The 20707-nt window shown below is 41.4% G+C and overlaps 1 protein-coding gene across 2 annotated transcripts in view; it reads left to right on the top strand.

Annotated features, from left to right (window-relative positions):
- Positions 1-20707, top strand: part of SYNDIG1 (synapse differentiation inducing 1) — a 1645835-nt gene that overhangs the window by 516273 nt on the left and 1108855 nt on the right. The window lies entirely within an intron of this gene.

Raw genomic sequence — 20707 nt, 5'->3', positions numbered from 1 at the left:
GCATCCTACAGTCCAGCACTTGCTCAGACCTAATAGCAAGCACTAATATACCCCAACACTTAATTTCCCAGCAGGGCAAAGCTTATTATTCACCCCTCACCAACCAAGCGACTAAGCAGCTCACCCAACTATTCAGGCATGACCAAAGGGCAATTTCAGTTATACTCTCCAGTCCAGCTGGTGAACCTGGGTATCCTGAGGCAATGTTACAACTGCCTCATGTACACAGACAGCCCTCTCCTTCTACCACAAAACATTAACATATGCAAGAGATGCAATTATATAGCTAAATTGGAGGCTAAGCTCTCTCTGCCCAAGACTGGAACAGGCAGTCATGAGGAGAAGGTTAACACTTGCACCACACCTCCAGCCTCACATGGACATACTAAACCAGCACTGGCAAAAAATACACATAAATACACAAAATCATACTCGGAGGCTCTAAATAAAAACCTGCAAAAGCATCAGAGACCTCCAAAGCAGACACCCAAAACACCTGCACCCCCCGTCACAAACCAGACAACACATAAAACACAAAAACAGTGTACTGCACAATCACAGCCCTTAAGGCGAAATAACATACCTAACACACTAGTAATAGGTGACTCTATAGTCAGGCACACTAACATCCCACTCACTAGGCTGGACAAGGAGAAGGTTACTGTTAGCTGCCTGTCGGGAGCCAGAATCCGCCACATAACACAAGCACTCAGGTCACTCCAGAACAAGTACAAATATGACTCTGTCATTGTTCATGTTGGTGTGAATGACCTGAGACATACCTCCCTGGACTACATGAAAAGAGACATGGAAGAGCTCTCTGATCATGTACACCAAGTGGGTATGACCCTGACCCTGAGCAGCATCCTGCCCTCACCAAGAATGATACCTCAGTATAAAGAAAAAAATTATCAATTTTAACAATTGGCTAAGCTTCTGGTGTCATTCAAAGGGGATCCAGTGTCTGTCAGCCTGGGACAACATGCTTGACAAGCCTCTTTGCTTCGCAAGAGACAGCTTGCACCTGTCACCCCTAGGCTTTTGAATACTGGCCAAGGCTCTTGCTGCCCCCATAGTGCCTTTTTTAGGCAAGGCTCAAAGGTCAAACCCACCTCCGTAAACAGCACAAATAAAAAAATGAGGGTTATGCTACTGAACGCCAGGAGTTTAAATCTCAAAATGCACACACTCAAAGCACTCCTCAATATTGAGAACATTGACATCTGTGCAGTAACTGAAACCTGTTTCAAGGCTCCACAGAGCACACCAGCACTACCAGGCTACAACTCATACCACACATTTCAGCCACAGAACATGGACAGAATCACAAAAGGAGGGGGTGTATCCATATTCATCAAGGATACCTACACCTCCAGGTTAGTGGCGCCGCATGATACCTCTGAGAGCATCCATGTGCAACTAACATCAGGCAAATCTGCAATGCAAATTGTGGCCTGATACAGATCACCCTCCATGACCCAGGACCACCACTCCGCCTTTCTGGAGACACTGGAAAACATGAATGCCCTACCAAACACCCTAATATTGAGCATTTTCAATTACCCTACCATTAACTGGGAAAACTACTCAAATACAAACTCCCAGGTCCAGCGCTTCCTGGAATTTATCATGTCAAATGCCCTGGATCAGCTGGTAAACTCCCCTACCAGAGGTGAAAACATATTGAACATGGTCATCACCAACAAGGGCGACAGGTGTTCCAAACCAGAAGTCAACCCGTCACTGGTTAGATCAGACCATAAACTAATCACTCTGGATGTCCACACCACACCACCACCCCCAACCAAGGAAACCACAGTGAAAAACTTTTCTATAGCAAACTTCACCTTACTTAAGGCAGAGGTGGTAGGTTTCACAGCCCCCACACTAAAGGATAACAGTGTCCAAGATGCAGGAACCTTTACAAATGCACTCTGTGAGCACATACAAGGATGCATGGATCATGCCATTCCTAGCAAAACCAAGATGGCAACCAGTCTGGTGGACCCCTGCCATAAACAGGCTATACAATAGAAGGAGGAAACTAGTTCAGAAAAAAGCAAATCCCAAGAAGGAAAGACATCCCTGATCAGTATCAGTAAGAAACTAAGGTCACTCATAAAATCATCCAAGGCTAACTTCGAAAGAAAAATAGCCAAGGATTCGACAGATAACCACAAAGCTTTCTTTAGCTTTGTCAAGAATTTAAGTGGCAACTGCTCTGAGCTAGTGCAAAATAGCACAAAATATACTGAACCTACTGATATTGCCAACATCCTGGCAGGTAGATTCAGTGCAAACTTCACCCCGCCCTCACCCCCAAAAGGACTCACAACAATACTGGAAAAGTGTAGTGTCCTGGAAATCACTGACGCACAGGTGAAAACAGCCTTTTCAAAAGCCAAAAGCACAGCGTCAATGGGGCCAGATGGTGTCCCAGGCTGCGTCTTGCACGAAATACAGAATGAAATAACGCCCTACCTAAGCACACTGTTCAATCTCAGCCTCTCCACAGGCTATGTGCCCATAGAATAGTGCACAAGAACGGTTATTCCGCTCCACAAAGGAGGGGCCACAACTGACCCTGGTAATTATCGCCCCATAAGCCTGACTAGCCTGGTCTGCAAGGCTGTGTTGCGCATCATCATGGAACTCATTAACAAAGACATTGGGAACCTCCAAACACTGTACCTGACCCAGTTCGGCTTTGTTAAGGGCAGATCATGCCTACTAAACCTGGTTGACTTCTTCGAGACAGTCATCAAGGCCATAGATGAGGGGAAGGTGGTTCACACAGCCTACCTTGACCTTGCCAAGGCTTTTGACACCATTCCCCACTTGGGAATTATAGAAAAACTCACCAGCCCGTACATAAACCCCTAAGTCATGTGATAGGTTGCCAACTGGCTTACTGACAGAACTCACACGGTAAGAATAGCGGGCTCCAGGTCCATCTCTAAACCAGTCACAAGTGGTGTCCCACAAGGCTCGGTTCTAAGACCCCTACTGTTCAGCATATACTTCTCAGAAGTACAGGCAAATGCAAGAGAACTATGGTTAACCAAGTTCGCCGAAGACTGCAAACTGGGAGCCATAATTGACTCTCTGGCTGACACGGACATTCTCCAAAAGGGCTTTACTGAGACGGACACCTGATGTCAAAGTCATGGTCTCAAGCTAAATGCCAAAAAATGCATAGTCATCCAATTTGGGAAAAACAAAACACCCATAAATTACCACATAGGTGGTAGCCCCCCTAATACAGAAGAAGTAATAAGAGATCTAGAGACCCAGGTAGATAGTAATCTCTCTTTTGACAATCATATTGCCAAAGTAGTTAGGAAACCCTTCTATGTAGCCCATCTAATTACTAAAGGGTTCACATCTAGAAATAAAGAGGTTATAGTGCCTCTCTACTTGTCACTCATCAGACCCATCATAGAGTACAATGCCCCATTTGGGATGTACCTCACAAGACACTTCCAATAGTTGGAAAGACCACAACAGTACCTCACCAAGAGGATTACTGGCCTCAAACATATGTCCTATGCAGCCTGACTGGAAAAACGCCAGCTGTACTCAGTGACATATCGCTTACTCAGAGATGATCTCTGCCTGACTTACAAAGCCATGTCCAACTCAGAATTGATGGACATGCTCCACCTAAATAAATCCAATTCACTGCAAGCTGCTCACTCTAGTGAGCTAAACCTCACCACAACAATAAATAGAACATGCTGGAGGGATAGATTCCTGTCACAGAGACTCCCCATGCTTTGGAACAAAATTCCTAACTACATTAGGCAGAGCACCTCCCTAACACTCTTCAAAAGAAACCTTGACGAGTGGATGGGTAACAAAAATACACTCCTGGGATCACTTAATTGGCTCTTCTTGACAGAGGCTCAGTTAATTAATCAATGGGGTGGCGAAAGCTGACACACTCTGGCTAGACTTATAAATGCCCTTGGGCAGATAGCCTAGTACCTACCTATGAACCAATAAGAGTTTTAGAATACTCAAAAATAAGTCATATATGCACCAGCAATAGAATACTATGATATGAATACGCCATTGTGTTGCATTTAGAATAGTGTAAGAGGTGGAGAGCCATTGTATTCCATTTGGCTGGGCAACTGTGAGCTGCACACCATTTCTGTTGCTGTGTCTGCTGTAATCAGATATGCCCTCTTTACTTATCCCTACTGCACCATGGAAGCGTCACTTTTATCATTCACATTTATCATGAACTACTGATCATGCTGTGTTATCCAAATGTTATAGGAAAAGATGTTCTGCTGCAGCACTAAATCTGCTTTGTGAGGGAATGCATTTTGTTGGTGTTTGGGCTGTTCCACTTTTTCTGAAAAGACAATATAATGATATGTAATTGGTTGAGCTAAAATCATTTTTGTTTTAAATGGCTGGACTTTGCACACTATTGTACATTATTTGGCTGACCTGCAGTAAGCTGTGCAAATGGCTTTCCACTGTGTCTATTCTAACTAGACTGTACTTATTTACTGATACCTAATACACTAAGGAAGTAGCAGTTTTACTGTTTATATTTATATTACAAGCTACTGAGCATGCACTTTACTGTGATTGTTTTAGGAAAGGTGTGCAGCTGCAACACTTAAACTACTTTGTAAGACGATAGTTCTGGTGTTCTGGGCATTCCATTTAGTTAGACAAGATAGTAGTACTGGCCTACTCGTTATGCTGAAACCCTTACCATTTCAGATTGTTGGGTTTTGTGCACTGTTGTGCTCCATTTAGCTAGGCTGCAGTGAGCTCCAGAATAGATTTCCTTTTGTCTACTATCACCACATTTCAACTCTTCTCAGATCTTTACTACAGGTACTACACCACTAAAATGCCAAATTTTATCAGTTTAATAAGAATTTAATGATTGTGACATTTTATCTTGTTTGTCCTAGGAAAGGGCTGTTGCTGTAGCACTAAAGCTACTTTGTGAGGAAAAATGATTTTGCTGGCATTCTGGACATTCCTCACACTTAGAACACAGAGGAGAATATTGTTGATTGTGCTGAAATCCTGTTTTTTCTAAATTGCTATACTTTTTGCATCATTAAGCTCCATTTGTCTTGATTGCAGTGACCTATACATTGTGTAGTTGGTGGGGTATAGTGCACTATACAGACCGAAGACTTTGACTCTAATTTTTATTTATTGCCCCTGTGATCTCTTTATTATAACACATACATTAAACTGTGTTGTTATTGTAACACATACATGAAACTGTGTTGTTTCTTACTCTGTAGTGTAGTGTAGTCATGAGGCACTTTGCTGCACTGACCTGCAAGTTTCGCTTCTTAGCTCCACTCAGTAACATTCACTGCACTAAACATTACATAGCACATCCTCCTCCAACCTGTTGGTGTTTGCTCATAGGTTTTAAACTATCTGCACAAATAATCTGGGCCTGAGGTAAGGCAAGTAACTAGAATTCCCTCTGTCAGACAAATAGCTGGAAAAACCCTACATCAACTGGACTTAAAGGTTGAAGAATCAAAACTCCTCCTTCTGGAGAAAATAAAATATGTCCTAGTATCCCTCTGCTCTTATTGTATTACTAATAGTAGCCCATAGGCATATGAGAATAAAGTTGTCTCTCACACCTCTGTTGTCAATGTGCTATTACTAGGCACCTTAAGGAAGTGCACAATTGCCTTATGCTCACTGGCAACAATTTACTTTTTCAACATACTGAGCGTGGATGTGAGAGATGTAGATAGCTACTGAACTTGGAGGAAAACCTTAAAGTACACTTATCTGGCACCCAAAAGACGAACAATACCTGCACTTACCTCAGCTGCAGATGTCATTACTGAGCTACATATGGATTATGCAATGGGTCTCCTGCCAAATTACAACAGGTTCTTAAGAATCGCTCCCAAAGCTTCAAAGGCCTCCAACAAGGCAAAAGCCTGGAACACAGATTCCTCAGCAGTGCAAACATATCTCACCAATCACACACATTGCACCCAGAAACACAAAAGCTGCTTAGTCTTACGTGATTCCTTAGTGAAATACGCAGATGCACCACCTCACCAGACTGAGTAAGCAAGGGCTGATGGTTAGCTCTCAGGTGCCAGGATATGTGACATCACAGGGATACTCAATTCACTTCATCCCAAGTACTGTATAATGTAGTTATTGTGTATGCTGGTTTCAGTGACTTGAGATAGATAACATTAGTTTATATGAAAGGAGACACCATGGATGTCTCTATGTATGTTTCTACAGCTGGCATGAAGCCAGTCTGGATCAACAACCTTCCTTCATTAAGAATGATGCCATTTAAAAAGCAAACCTTAAGTGAATTTAAATACTAATTTAGCTACTGATGCCATTCCAATGGTGTCTAATATGTGACACTGTGGAAGATGATTATAAACAGTCCCACCTGTTTCTCAAGGGAAGGCCTTCACTACTACTGATGTCATTCCAACGGGGTCTAATATGTGACACTATGGAAGGAGATTATAAACAGTCCCACCTGTTTCTCAAGGGAAGGCCTTCACTACTACTGATGTCATTCCAATGGTGTCTAATATGTGACACTATGGAAGGAGATTATAAACAGTCCCACCTGTTTCTCAAGGGAAGGCCTTCACTACTACTGATGTCATTCCACTGGGGTCTAATATGTGACACTATGGAAGGAGATTATAAACAGTCCCACCTGTTTCTCAAGGGAAGGCCTTCACTATTTTCCTCATTGTTTTTGCACATCGACTAAGAGTAGCTTCGCTCCCATACTGAAGCCCAAATAGGAAACTGCTTCAGCTGAATCTTTTCCTAATCCAGGATAATAATGGCATCAGTATTATCTCTGAAACATGGCTCCTGTGCACTGAAAATGATAACACACTCTCCCAAACTGATTTTATCTATCACTCGCTCAGACAATGTAGTGGAATGGAGGTTTATGTGTCACCAGTAGTGGTGTGTCTATATTCATTCATTATTCCATCACATCCAAACTTGTACAGCAGGATAATAAACTTACACCCATCCATAGCCAGTTATCTGTCAATAAGATCCCCTGCCATATTGTAGCCAGATCAACATATTGTTGCCAGAAGCAGAACCCCCATTTATTTCACCCACAGCCCACAAGGCATGTCTAAACAAGCTTGAGTCAATCTCCATTGATTAAATTACTATCATTAAATAAGTTTAATGATTCCTATGTTGTATAAATGCAAACTCTCTAGAGAAGGTAGTGTTTGCCATAATAGGGGTTCCAGTTTACTGGACCTGATTATCACACATCTGGCATTATGTCCTACCCCTAGAGGTACTAAATTCCTTGTCAACTCTAACTAGCACTCTGTAGTTTTCACTACTGGGGTCCTACACAAATTGCCCATAGACCCTGCTGTATTTTGGGATCTCTCTGAGGTTAACTTGTGCAGTAGCTGATGATCTGAGATGGTTTAAGAGTCCGTCTCCACTCAAAGACTCAGTAGCCAACTCCTGCATTTGCAGAAATTTTTTTCACTCACCTTACTACCAGTGTAAGACACTGGCATCTGTTTGTGGTTCCTTAACATAGGCTCCAAAGCAGCCATTTTACATTAAGAGGGCCAAAGCTACACTGTTGTGGAAGGACAAGACTGATTTCTTTCAGCTGAGAATTGCTAGTGGAACGCTCATTGTGTGCTTACCTGATTGACCTTAGGGCAGTGGTGCACAGCATCCGGCCTGCTAAGCAATGCCATCCAGCCCCCAGAGAGTAACCAAATTTTTTTTAAAAAAGTGAAAAAATACTATGCCTTACTCCAGTCATGCAAACTTACTTACCTAATTGACTGCAGTTTGTGCACACCTATAATTTTAGGCGCTGAAGTAACTATTCTTTGCTGTTTATAACTTGTAGTCTGTAAACAGTAGTAACTTTCTGCAAGAGTTTGTAATAAACCATGGCTGCAATCCAGAATAAAGTTAAACCCAAAGTTGATATAGAAAACACACAATTTCATGACTGCTGTAAAAATGCCATTCATCTATACCTATTGTTAACTCATAACGGCTTACTATGTTTTGAGGTGACCTGCAAATGCATTAAGAATTCGTGTAGTGGCCCTCCCCACAAAAAGGTTGTGCACCAGTGCCTTAGGGCATAGTTAGTGCAACTTGCCTTTTTCTGATCATATATAAGCCTCATGTTTGCATGAAGCTGCTCTTCATGCAGTGGTAGTTACGGATCCCTTGTAAACATGCAATCACCAGAAGTTGAAGTTTCCCTATAAACTCCACTTTAGAACTTTGCCCTCAGTACTGCATTACTTATGGGACAAATAGTTTGTGCAGTGACCAGCATTTATGCATGTAGTTAGAGCTGTTTAGGTCTACATTACCTTATTATAGCACCCAGGATACAACAAGACAATTCCCACCACATCACATAAAGCCAAATCTCATTGTGCCTCACCTACCAAGCCCATAAGGTGAAACACTCCACCACCTAATATTATGGTCATAGAAGACTCCATTGTGAGACATCATCCTTGGAGATGGTTGAATGCTGCTCAATGCTAGGCTCATACCTGCTTGTATCACATATTCTGAGAGCTCAATCATTTCTGTCTTCATATAGTTGAAGGAGGTACATCTCAGGTCATTCACACCCACATGGACTATGACTGAGTCATACTGGGACTCAGGGGTAAGTAACCTGTGTGGCTGCATAATCTGGTGGATTCTGGTCCCTGATAGGCAAATGATTTTAATATTCTGATGTCTCTCTTACCTGACTGGATAAGCAGAAGGTTAAAATTATTTTCCTATCAGGGACCAAAATCCACCAGATCATGCAGGCACACAGGTTACTTACCCCTAAGTACCAGTATGACTCAGTCATAGTCCATGTGGGCGTGAATGACCTGAGATGTACCGCCTTCGACTATATGAAGACAGAAAAGATTGAGCTCTCAGAATATGTATTACAAACAGGTATGAGCCTAGCATTGAGCACCATTCTACCATCTCCACAGATAATGCCACAATACCAGCAGAAAATGATCAACTTTAGCAATTGGCTTAGCTACTAATCAACTTTAACAATTGGCTTAGCTACTAGTGTCACTTCAAAGAGGTCTAATACTTGTCAGCCTGGGAGGGCATGGTTGCCTGGTCATGCTGCTTTGCCAGGGATGGTCTTCAACTGTCAACTCTAGACTTTTGTATATTGGCCAAAACATTATCCACCCCTACAGTGCTTTTCTTAGGCATTGTCAAACAGACAAACCTACCAACATAACAAAAGTTACTCAGGACAAGCTAAATGCTAGGAGTCTGAACCAGAACCCTCACTCCCTGGAAGCTCTTCTCACCCTGGAGAATGCTGATATTTGTGCAATTACTGAAACATGGTTCAAAGCCACAGAAAGCACTCCAGCAGTGCATGGTTATAACACCTTTCATATGTTCTGACCACCCACTGAACACGGAAGAGCAAAAGTGGAGGTGTATCTATCTACATAAAGGATAAGCACACCTCAAGGCTGGTCAAACAATATGACATGCTTGAGCTACCCCATGTCCAACCGACCACTGGAAAAATCCATTACCATATTCTTGCTATCTACAGGTCCCCCACCATGAACTAGGAAGCCCATACATCATACCTGAAGTTATTAGAATCACTCCTCATCCAGCCTGACACCATACTCATGAGTGATTTTAACTACCCCTCCATTAATTGGGAGGCATACGTGATGGCTAACATGCAGGCCCAAAGAGTTCTTGAATTTCTAAATTCAAATGCCCTTGAGCAGCTAGTCTGCACTTCCACTAATAGAACAAATGTCCCAGATCTGGTACTCACAAATATGGGAGAGTGCTGCACCCCTCTTGTGTGATGTTCTTGCTCATGTGATCAGATCACAAAGCAGTCTCCCTTAAAATAAAGGTAAAAGTAGTTCCCCCACCTAATGCCAAAAACTTTATGAACTTCTCAAGGTAAATTACCCCCTATTAAGTGATGGCATAGCTAGTTTAGCTTTCAACCTTCCCCAAATCTGGAAAACACAGAAACCCATGCAGAAGACTACTTAAAAGCCCTTTACTACCATATAAACAACTGCATAGAAACAGCAGTACCAGACGAAAATAAACCAAGGTCAAACCACAAGACAACCCACCCCTGATAGTAATAGGTTGTAACACAAAAGAAAGAAAATCCTGTCAAGAAATAAAAAGGAATTTATACAACAGAGCAAAATGTCCCTAATTAGTCTAAGTGAATCAGGGAATTAGTCAGTTGTCTGAAAGCAGACTTGGAGGTAAAACTAGTCTCCAAAACTAAGGATAAATATAAGGCATTTTTTTCTATGTCCACATTCTTAAGGGTAACCCCCATCATTGTGTGTACATAGCTGTAGATGGCATCATATAACTATAGCAAATCTGCTGGCTGACAAATTCAGCTCAAATTACACCTCCCTATCACCCTCAGTTCTTCCCCAAGAAATACTCTGCACTACTCCACTGCCAATTATCATCAAAGAAGAGGTTGCCACTACACTCTCTAAAGCTAAACTGGACTTGACACACTTTGGCTTTGTCAGTGGCAGGTCGTACCTTCTGAATCTAGTAGATTTCTTTGAGAAAGTCACCAAGGCCATGGATGAGGGTAAAACAGTATACCTTGATCTCACCAAGGCATTTGAAACCATTTCCCATTCAGGTATTATACATAAACTCACAAAACTGGGCATACATTTCTATATCACTAGATGGATAGCCAGTTGGCTCATGGACAGGACACATGTGGTCAAAGTTGGTGAATCCAGATCCAGCAAGAGGCCAGTTAGTACTGGTGTACCACAGGGCTCAGTGGTGGGACCACTCATGTTCAAAATGTACTTCTCTAAAGTCAAGGCTAATGTAGATGGCCTCTGGATGACAAAGTTTGCCAACGACTGCAAGCTGGAGGTAATCACTGAATCTTCCAAATAGTGTAGATATCCTTCAGGAGGGTCTAGATCAGGCAAATGATTGGTGCCTGAACCATGGCCTAAAACTAAATGTGAAAAAATGCATTAAAATACCTTTTGGGAAGTCAAATAGCTCTGCAAATTACAACATCAATAACACACCCCAAAGAGTAGACTCAGAGGTTAGAGATCTAAGTAACAGAGTTATATAGTAGCCTGAACTTTGACCACCATGTGTCCACAGTAATGAGGAAGTCCTTCTATGTTGCATAAGTTATAATTAAAGGTATGGCATCCAAATCCCAGGAAATTATAGCCCGGCTGTACTCAGCCCTCATTAGACCAATAATCTAGTATGATGCACCATTTGGCATGTACTTGACACTAGACACTTACAGCAACTGGAGTGACCTCAGAAGTTACTCACAAAGAAAATATAGGGTATAAGCAATGTGTCTTATGCAGATAGACTAGAAGCCCTATCCCTTTACACTGTCTACTACCTACCAACTGCTAAGGGGCGACCTATGTCTAACCTACAAGGTGCTCACAAATCTAACTCTGATGAAGCTGCTAAACATCCACAAGTCAAACAGCATGAGGGTCACCTTAATCTAAGGATCTAAACTTAGTGAGCGACTCAAACAAAACATGCTGGAGAGACAGACATATGTTTCAAAGATTGCTTTTTCATTGGAACAGGCTTCCTATTCACATTAAAGACACCCCTTCCCTGGCTGTCTTCAAATGTAGTTTGGGTCAATGGATGGGGAATCACAAATTCGCAGACCTCTCAACCAAACTGGCTGTGTCATTGCATCAAGCCTGGCTAACTCTCTTCTAGAAGGTGTAAAATCTATTAATCAGCTTTCTGTTTAAATTACCCATGACTTTCATCAGGGATTAACTCTAACCTGTGAAACACATTTATTCTTGTTTGCTCATGTACTCTTTGTGAAAACTATATGTGTAACATGTTTTATTGTTTCTGTGTACCTTGGAGCTTTTCTCCCCGGGCCTCCGCTGAAAATGGACATGCATCCAGTTGGACTGTCCTGGTCAACAAATGTTAAATAAATAAATAAATAAATACTGAATTCCTTGGTATTTACTGGTTTTGAGGTTTAAATAATGGAGCGCCATGAATTCCTGAGTGGCCCAATTTATTTCCGAATTTCCTGGCTTTTTTTTTTTTTTTTTTTCAGTGATTTTTTGCTGACGTCATAATGTACAGAGGCATGCACAGTGACGTCAGCTTCATGAGCAGCCTGCCAGCCTGTTGGAATTTGGCTGCGGGCTCAAGAGGTGTGACTCACTGTTTATGTTCAGCAACATGTAGCTTGCACAATCGAGTCATATCTTGCACTGCAGCAGCTTCCTTCCAGACCAGTTTACTTATTCAGAGAGAGGGGCTGGATCAGATGACCAGACTGAGAGAGCAGCAAGCTGTTCGTCATTTTACTGTGTGTAGTGCAGCAGGCAGGAGCAGTCTTGTCAAACTCAGGTTGGAGCAGTGAGGTCATCATCATGAGAAAATAGATTACTTCTCCCCTGGCTCCTCCTCCACCTCCACCTCCATGTAAAATAAAGATAAAAAGAAAATTAATTGAGTCATGATATATTTCATTAGTCTGTGTGTTTATGTCTTTTAAACTCCAGAGGTTTCACTAAGTACAGACTATTAAATGGTTGTCTACCCCCTTTAACTAAAACAGAGAGTTACAAAGAAAGACACTGGTAATAATTCTTTCCCTGACAGATAAGCAAAGCACATAAAAGCGTTCGAGATCACAGAGTCACAGACTGCATTGTAAAATTATTGTTTTATGCAAGGCATGCGGTAATCATAGCTGGACTTGGTCCAGAATGGACAGCTGGCTCTGTTGAAGCCATCTAGTCATCACTCTATGGTCTCAAGTATAATATCAACCAAATTTGTTAAAGGGTATAATCATCCTTAAAGGGTAATGGACATTTTAGACAATCTTTCTTCTCAGAATATGGTTCTGACATCTATCTCCAGGAGTATATGCAGTCATGTCATGGTCATGCATCATCATCAGTATTAAGCATTGTTTGGTTAGATGTGCATCTGAGATTCTCTATGCTCAGGGTTGACTTCAGTTTGGCTTGTTGGTGGCATTTAGTTTGTGGCTTTAGGAATTTGTGCTTGAAGGTTGACATCAGGCACTTGTGAGGACACAAAATGTAGTTTAGTCTTTATTAGGATAGTGTGTGACATTTCTTGATTTCTTAGTCTCAGTATTTAGTAGCCAATGATGTATTTTAAGTCTGCAGCTTTGTTCTGGTTAGTTGAGCTACAGTATTGGTTGTGAATGCTCCATACATTTTCTTGACATTAAAAGGTACCCTTTTCTTAATACTCAATGTACTATTCTATTTAAACCCATCATTTAGTGCTGGTACTTCTTAGTGACTTCTTATTTAATTCTAATCACCATTTTGATGTTCAGGGACATATGTAAGGTACCAAATCTCTTTTTGTCTGCTGTTACTGTGTCCAGTCTTTGGTGGCATGCATTGCTTGCAGGCAGTTGTGATTTACAGAATTAAAATCTGTTTTTGTTATGCAGTGCAGACCAGACTCTGTCTTCCAGTTTACAAAATTACTGTCATAACATTTCATATTAGCTGATTGCTATGTTTATTTCATATTGAATGTTTTGTAGACACCATTTTGTGAAGTTATGCACAAAGCCAAAGTACATCAGTTTCTACCTAGTCAGTTTTTCAGTTTACGTTTAAAAGTTGTCATCCCACAATTCCATTGGAGTAGGTGGGGTTACATAATTATGTATGCACATTTTGTGTTAATCAATGTACAGATTTCTGGCCATTTGTACCTGTTTTTCATGGGTCTTTGTCCAGATTTTTGATGTTTCCTGGTCGAAAAGTATGCAAATTCACACCTGGTAGTGCCTATGTCCCTTATGGACAGGGGCAATCTATATGATATTCAAGGAATCGGCACAAAAAATCCTTTATAAACGCATTCTATGAACACCTTCAGGAATGCATGGATCATGCGATCCCAAATAAAACCAAGACCCAATCCTCCAAAGGCAGACGTCCTGTCTGGTGGACCCCAGCCATAAACAAACTATACAATAGAAGGAGGAAGCTACTAAATGATAGAGCAAAATCCCAAAAAGGGAAAGCATCACTGATCAGTATTAGCAAAAAACTACTGGCACTCATAAAATTGTCTAAGGCCAGCTTCGAGAGAAAAATTGCACAGGACACTAAGGATAATCACAAGGCTTTCTTTAGTTATGTTAGGAACCTGGGAGGTAATTCCCAGATATGCTCAGAATTAGTCCAAAATGACAAAAAATACACCGAACCCACAGACATTGCCAACATCCTAGCTGACAGGTTCAGCGCAAACTTCTCCCCACCCTCCCCACCAAAAGGGCAAATATCTATCCCAGAAGAGTGCTGCCCCCCTGACATCTCAGATGCTCAGGTAAGAGCCGCCCTCTCCAAAGCAAAAAACACAGCATCAATGGGACCAGATGGTGTCCCGGGCTGCGTCCTACATGAACTCCAAGAAGAGCTAAACCCAAACATAAAACTACTGTTCAATCTCAGCCCTACTACAGGATATGTGCCCAAAGAGTGGCGTACAGCAACAGTGGTCCCTCTCCATAAAGGTGGTGCCTCAACGGATCCTGGAAACTATCGCCCCATAAGCCTGACTAGCTTGGTCTGCAAAGCTATGGAAAGGATCATCATGGACCTCATAAATAAAGATATTGGGGACCTACAAACACTGGATCCTACCCAGTTCAGCTTTGTTAAGGGCAGATCCTGCCTCTTAAACCTGGTTGATTTCTTTGAAACAGTCACCAAGGCCATTGACGAGGGGAAGGTGGTCCACACAGCCTACCTGGACCTCGCATAAGCCTTCGATACAATACCCCACTCAGGCATTATAGATAAGCTCACCAGCTTAAATATAAACCCCTATGTCACTAGATGGATTGCAAACTGGCTCAAGGACAGAACCCACATGGTTAGAATAGCTGGAGTCATGTCAGACTCCAAACCAGTTACAAGTGGTGTCCCACAAGGCTCAGTCCTGGGACCTCTCTTGTTCGGTATATATTTCTTGGAGGTACAGGCCAACACGGAAGGACTGTGGCTGACCAAGTTCGCAGATGACTGCAAACTGGGCACCATAATCGACTCTCCAGCCGACACAAGCATCCTCCAAAAGGGCCTCATAGAAACAGACAACTGGTGCCAGAGCCATGGCCTCAAGCTAAATGCCAAAAGTGTATAGTCATCCCTTTGGCAAAAACAAAGTGCCCACAAATTACCACATAGGTGGTAATCCATTAAGTACAGAAGAAGTAATTAGGGACCTGGGGACCCAAGTTGATAGCAATCTCTCATTTGACAACCACGTGGCCAAAGTGGTTAGAAAAACATTTTATATAGCCCACCTAATCATGAAGGGATTCACATCTAGATCAGGGAGGTCATCGTGCCTCTTTACTCATCCCTCATCAGGCCCATAATTGAGTACAATGCCCCTTTTGGGATGTACCTTACCAGACACCTGCAGCAACTGGAAAGACCCCAAAAGTACCTCACCAAGAGGATCAAAGGGCTCAAACAGATGCCATATGCTGCCCGGTTAAAGAAACTCCAGCTCTACTCAGTGGCATACTGCCTGTTCAGAGGCGATCTGTGCCTGACGGATAAAGCCTTGTCCAAACCGGAATTAATGGACATGCTGCACCTCAGAAAATCCAAATACCATCGAGCTACCCCGCTCGAGAGACTTGAACCACAGCACTGAAATAAATAGGACATGCTGGAGGGACAGATTCATAACCCAGAGGCTCCCTTCACTCTGGAATAAAATCCCAGTCCAGGTTAGGCAGAGTCCCTCATTGACTCTCTTCAAGAGGAATCTTGATGAGTGGATGGGAGATCATAGGTTTACCCCGGGTATCACTTCTGTGTCACTGTTAGACAGAGGCACAGTATACTAACCTCGAAAAAGGGCATAGCAAAATAAATTTAAAATGGGTGGCGAAAGCCAAACACATTCTGGCTAGGCTTATAAATGCCCATGGGCAGATAGCCTAGTATGAACCTATGAACCTATGAACCTAAATCCATGCCATCTTCTTTCCCCTAGGCACCATATATTGGGTAAAATCAGGTTATATTGGTTAGGCTTGTAAGGGCTCTTAAGCCATTAGCTTAGTAATCCTCTATGAACCTATTACCCTCATCATGTAAACCTATTGCAGCTGCTAAAACTCATGCAGCTCTGCTTTAAGTGAATGTGTAAGAGACCTCTGCATTTAAGAACAACACATGCTAGATGTCTTATACATTCTCTAAGGTGTAGAAATATCGGTAGTCTATCCCAAATTCTTTATGTACTGTCACGCTCAGGCTTAACATGCTGTCTTAACGAGTCTTACTTGCTTCTCTGTTTTTTCCATGATCACCTTCTACAGCAGTCTCTACTGTGTCGCTAATTCCATTTAGAAGTCTTTTTCATCAGGGCAGTTTCTTCAAGGACATTGTTCCTCAGCAGTGCATATTTATGTGAGACTAGCAGATTCCAAAATTTGTTTAAACGTTAATAAAATGGCAAAGCAAAGGATGATACTGGCTGGGAATGAGAGATAACAATAGATTTATGTATTGAGAAATATCCTTCATGCTCAAATACATTTTGTCATTTCCAGTGATCTGTAAACTACTTTGTATTTACTCTTAGTGATGTTCAGGGGTGTAGTCAGAAAACTATATTTTGTACTCAAACCTCAGGATGTTGTCCCTGCCACTCATCTTCCATTTAAAAATGTACTGAACCCTCAAAGTGTTGCCACAATAATTTTTTTTTCAACTGTTGACACTTATACCCATAAAAATGCTATTTTATGAGGTGCATTCATGTCAGGTAAATATATTTTGTATAGGTCTATACAGTAAACACTAGTGTAGGCAGTTCTAACAGTTCTCTTCCCTTTGTGTCATAAAGCTTCTGAGAGATGTTCAGAAAAAAATATACTCATTTGCACAGAATATTATATAAACTCACCCTTCATGGTACAGAGCAAAGATTATCTCTTTTCCATGACTGGGTTCCAATTTGTTTTTATAGATTATGACTGATTTTGATAACTTCTGTCTTTTTAGACATATCTAAAGCTGAAGTGCATGAGTAAAATGATATGCACAAATCAGAAGTTTTTTCCTTGGATGAGTCTGTACCTGTGAGTACATGAAAAAGTTTTATTTACTTTATTTATTTATTTATTTTACATTTGTTGACCGGGATAGTCCAACTGGCTGCATGTCCATTTTCAGCGGAGGCACGGGGAGAAAAGCTCCAAGGGTAAGCAGATACAGCATTACATAATACCAGCATTACATATTACAAACAGACTATTTACAGTGATTACATAAGTAAGCAAGTTAAACAAGTTCCACAGGTTACAGTTAATCCTGAGTGCAAATCAGGATTAAATTAAATCACACAGTAAACTGGTTAACAGATTTTACACATTCTAGAGAGAGTTAGCCAGGCTTGCTACATTGACATAGCCAGTTAAGTGCCAAATATTGTTTGAGTCTAGTTTTAAATTGACCTAAGGTAGAAAGTAAGGTAATATCAGCTGAAAGAGAGTTCCAGGGTCTACTTACAGAGTTTGCAAAGAGAGTCATCGGCTGTGTTATTAATTTTGCTAGTCTGAATTAGTAGTTTGTTCGAGGATCAAAGCGGTCTAGGATTGTTATAGGGGGTAATAATATTTTTAAGTGCAGGAGTATTGTCTGGATTATAGAGGATTTTATAGGCCATAATCAGTTGGTTATACTGGATTAGACTGTGTAGTTCAAGCCACCCAAGCTGATTTAGATTGATGCAATGATGTGTCCTAAAAGGCAGCCCAGTGGCAAACCTGGCAATGTGGTTGTAGCAAATTGAGAGTTTGTTAAGGACAGTCTTGTTTACATTCGAGAGTAGAGGGGATGCATACAGAAGGGTTAAAAGAAGGTGAGAGTGAGCTATGGAAATTTTAGCTGGAGGGGTTAGGAAGGCTTTTATTCTGTAAAGGGACCCTAGTTTTTTATTGATGGTTTTGATAGTTTGGTTAACATGTAGGTCGAATTTCAGATCATTATTGAACGATACTAAAGCAAGAAGAGAACCACAGACCATACCAAGGCCATTGCATTACCAGATTATGACTGGGATTCATAGATGAACACTGCACAGTTGTGCAGCATTAATGTTCAGGAGCTTGTTTCGTGGGATGATTCATGGTTATAAAAATAATTCAGTATGCATTGTCTTTGAATCACTACACCCTTTGCAAAGCAGTTAATTAGTGCCTTGTTACATGCTGTTTGACTATGAGTCCCAGGAACTCCCAGCCATAATAATATGTAATTCTGTTTATGATTTTTATAAAATCTGTTTAGTTAGTTGTCTTTAATTATGCCATATGATAGGACTGTATAGCAGGCTAACTACATTAAGTTTACAAACTGATAAACAGTGCTAATTATTTTAGTTGTATTAACGTTTATTATCCCTTAGTGCCTTCTGTGTGGAGTCTGCATGTCCTCCCCGCGGTCGAGTGGCCTCCGAAAGACATGCATGAATGGGCATGCCTTCGCTGAAGATTGGGCATCGGGCTGGCAACTTGGCACCATAAAAAATCTACTACCAATTATTAGCAGACCGGAGTTCCGCTGTGGCGACCCCTAACCGGCTAAAAGACGAAAAGACAAACATCCCTCTTTATTGGCTGGAAACAAATACTCACTTAATAGATTGCAGGAAGTATGTGAGTTCTGTGGGCTTTTTCAAACCTTTTACTATGCACTGTGGATATTTTGTGGTTACTAAAATCATTTGCAAAATACAGTGCTTTCTTATTACACCCGAGTGATGCCTCCAGATGCATCTGCAGTTAACACCTACTGACGCCTCTAGGCATCAAATATTGCATGTTCATATTTGTATCACTAATGTCAAAGCCATGCTATGTACAAGGTTTTAAAATATTTCACCTTAAAGCTTACACAAGAACAAACTAAACTACATTAATATTTGATCTCTGTCAAGTCCAGATAAATAGATATTAACTGTTGTTTTATGATATTAATTCATATAGACATCATTTTCACATTTTTCTAAATATCTCAACAACCAAGTAACAGATAGAACTCATTAGCCTCATATGAAAGCTCTTAGCTAGATGAATAAAATGCTGTTAGGGGATGTGTGCAACTTTAGTAGTTGCTGAGATATTTTAAGTTGTTTACAAATCATTATAAATGTAATAGTTACTGTGTTTACTGTGACTTATAACATTTGTTTTAAGACCTAAAACCTAAAGAATACTTCTTCTTCTTTTTCCCGGTTAGGGGTCACCACAGTGGATCATCTGTCCGCTTATGATTGGCAGTGGAGTTTTACAGTGTTGAGTTGCCAGCCCGGTGCCCAACCTTCCACAGAAGGCACACACACACTCACACCTAGGGTCAATTTAGAGTGTCCCATCCACCTACTGCATGTCTTTGGGATGTGGGAGGAAACTGGAGCACCCGGAGGAAACCCACACAACCACAGGAAAGACATGCAGACTCCGCACAGAAGGCAGCCCAGCTGAGAATCAAACCTGGGAACCTCTTGCTGTGAGGTGGCAATGCTAACCGCTGCATCACCGTTGCTGCCCTAGAACCTAAAGAATACTACCACTGTAAAAAGAATTTGTGCTGAAGAGTTTGACATTTACACTTCTTTACTAAATCTTATAATCCCAGACGTGAAATGGAGGACATAATTTGACTCTGTCAAAAGGCTTAGGCTCCGCTCATTGGAAGTTACAGTGCAAACTTCCTGAGCTCCATTGAAATGAAAAGTCAGAGTCATTGGCAGCAAGGTTCTCATATGTGTGCAGGAAAGAAGGGCTGATAATCATCATGTTTTTTGCAACCAAGACATACTATCAATTTCTATATAGTAATTTTGCAAGGAAATATTAATCAGTTAATTAGTAATTAATTAACCATTATCCAGCACCCAGTTTACCCTGGTCAGTGTCGCAGGGGATTTTAAGTCTATTTTGGTAAGTAACAGATGCAGGACATAGAACTAATCCTTGGAACAACTATCACATCATCACATATGAAAATTACTAATGTTCTTAATTATGTATCACTTTTATCACCATAGCATATAATAATACATAAAAGGTGATTTGTGTTATAGATGTGTATATTCATAGGTTCATATGTTCATAAGTAGGTACTAGGCTATCTGCCCGAAGGCATTTTAAGCCTAGCCAGAATGTGTTGGCTTTTGCTGCCCCCTTAGATTAGTTCCCTGTGCCTCTGTCCAGCAGAGCCATTGAAGTGATCCCCGGGTAAACTTTCTGTTTCCCATCCACTCGTCAAGGTTTCTCTTGAAGAGTGTTAGCGAGGAGCTCTGCCTAATGTAGATTGGAATCTTATTCCAAAGCATGGGAAGTCTCTGAGACAAGAATCTATCCCTACAGCACATCCTATTTATTGTTGTGGTGAGGTTTAGATCCCTAGAGCGTGTGGCTCGAGGGGATAAGGTTTTCTTTAGGTGGAGCATGTCCATCATTTCTGGGTTGGACATGGCCTTGTATGTCAGGCAGAGATCACAGCTGAGTAGGCGGTATGCAACCGAGTACAGCTGGAGTTTCTTC

The sequence above is a fragment of the Protopterus annectens genome, chromosome 1.part2 (genome assembly GCF_019279795.1).
Source record: "Protopterus annectens isolate FY-2018-M chromosome 1.part2, PAN1.0, whole genome shotgun sequence".
Lineage (NCBI taxonomy): Eukaryota > Metazoa > Chordata > Ceratodontiformes > Protopteridae > Protopterus > Protopterus annectens.
Note: the sequence above shows the minus strand (reverse complement) of the source record. Positions and strands in the feature narration are given on the sequence as shown.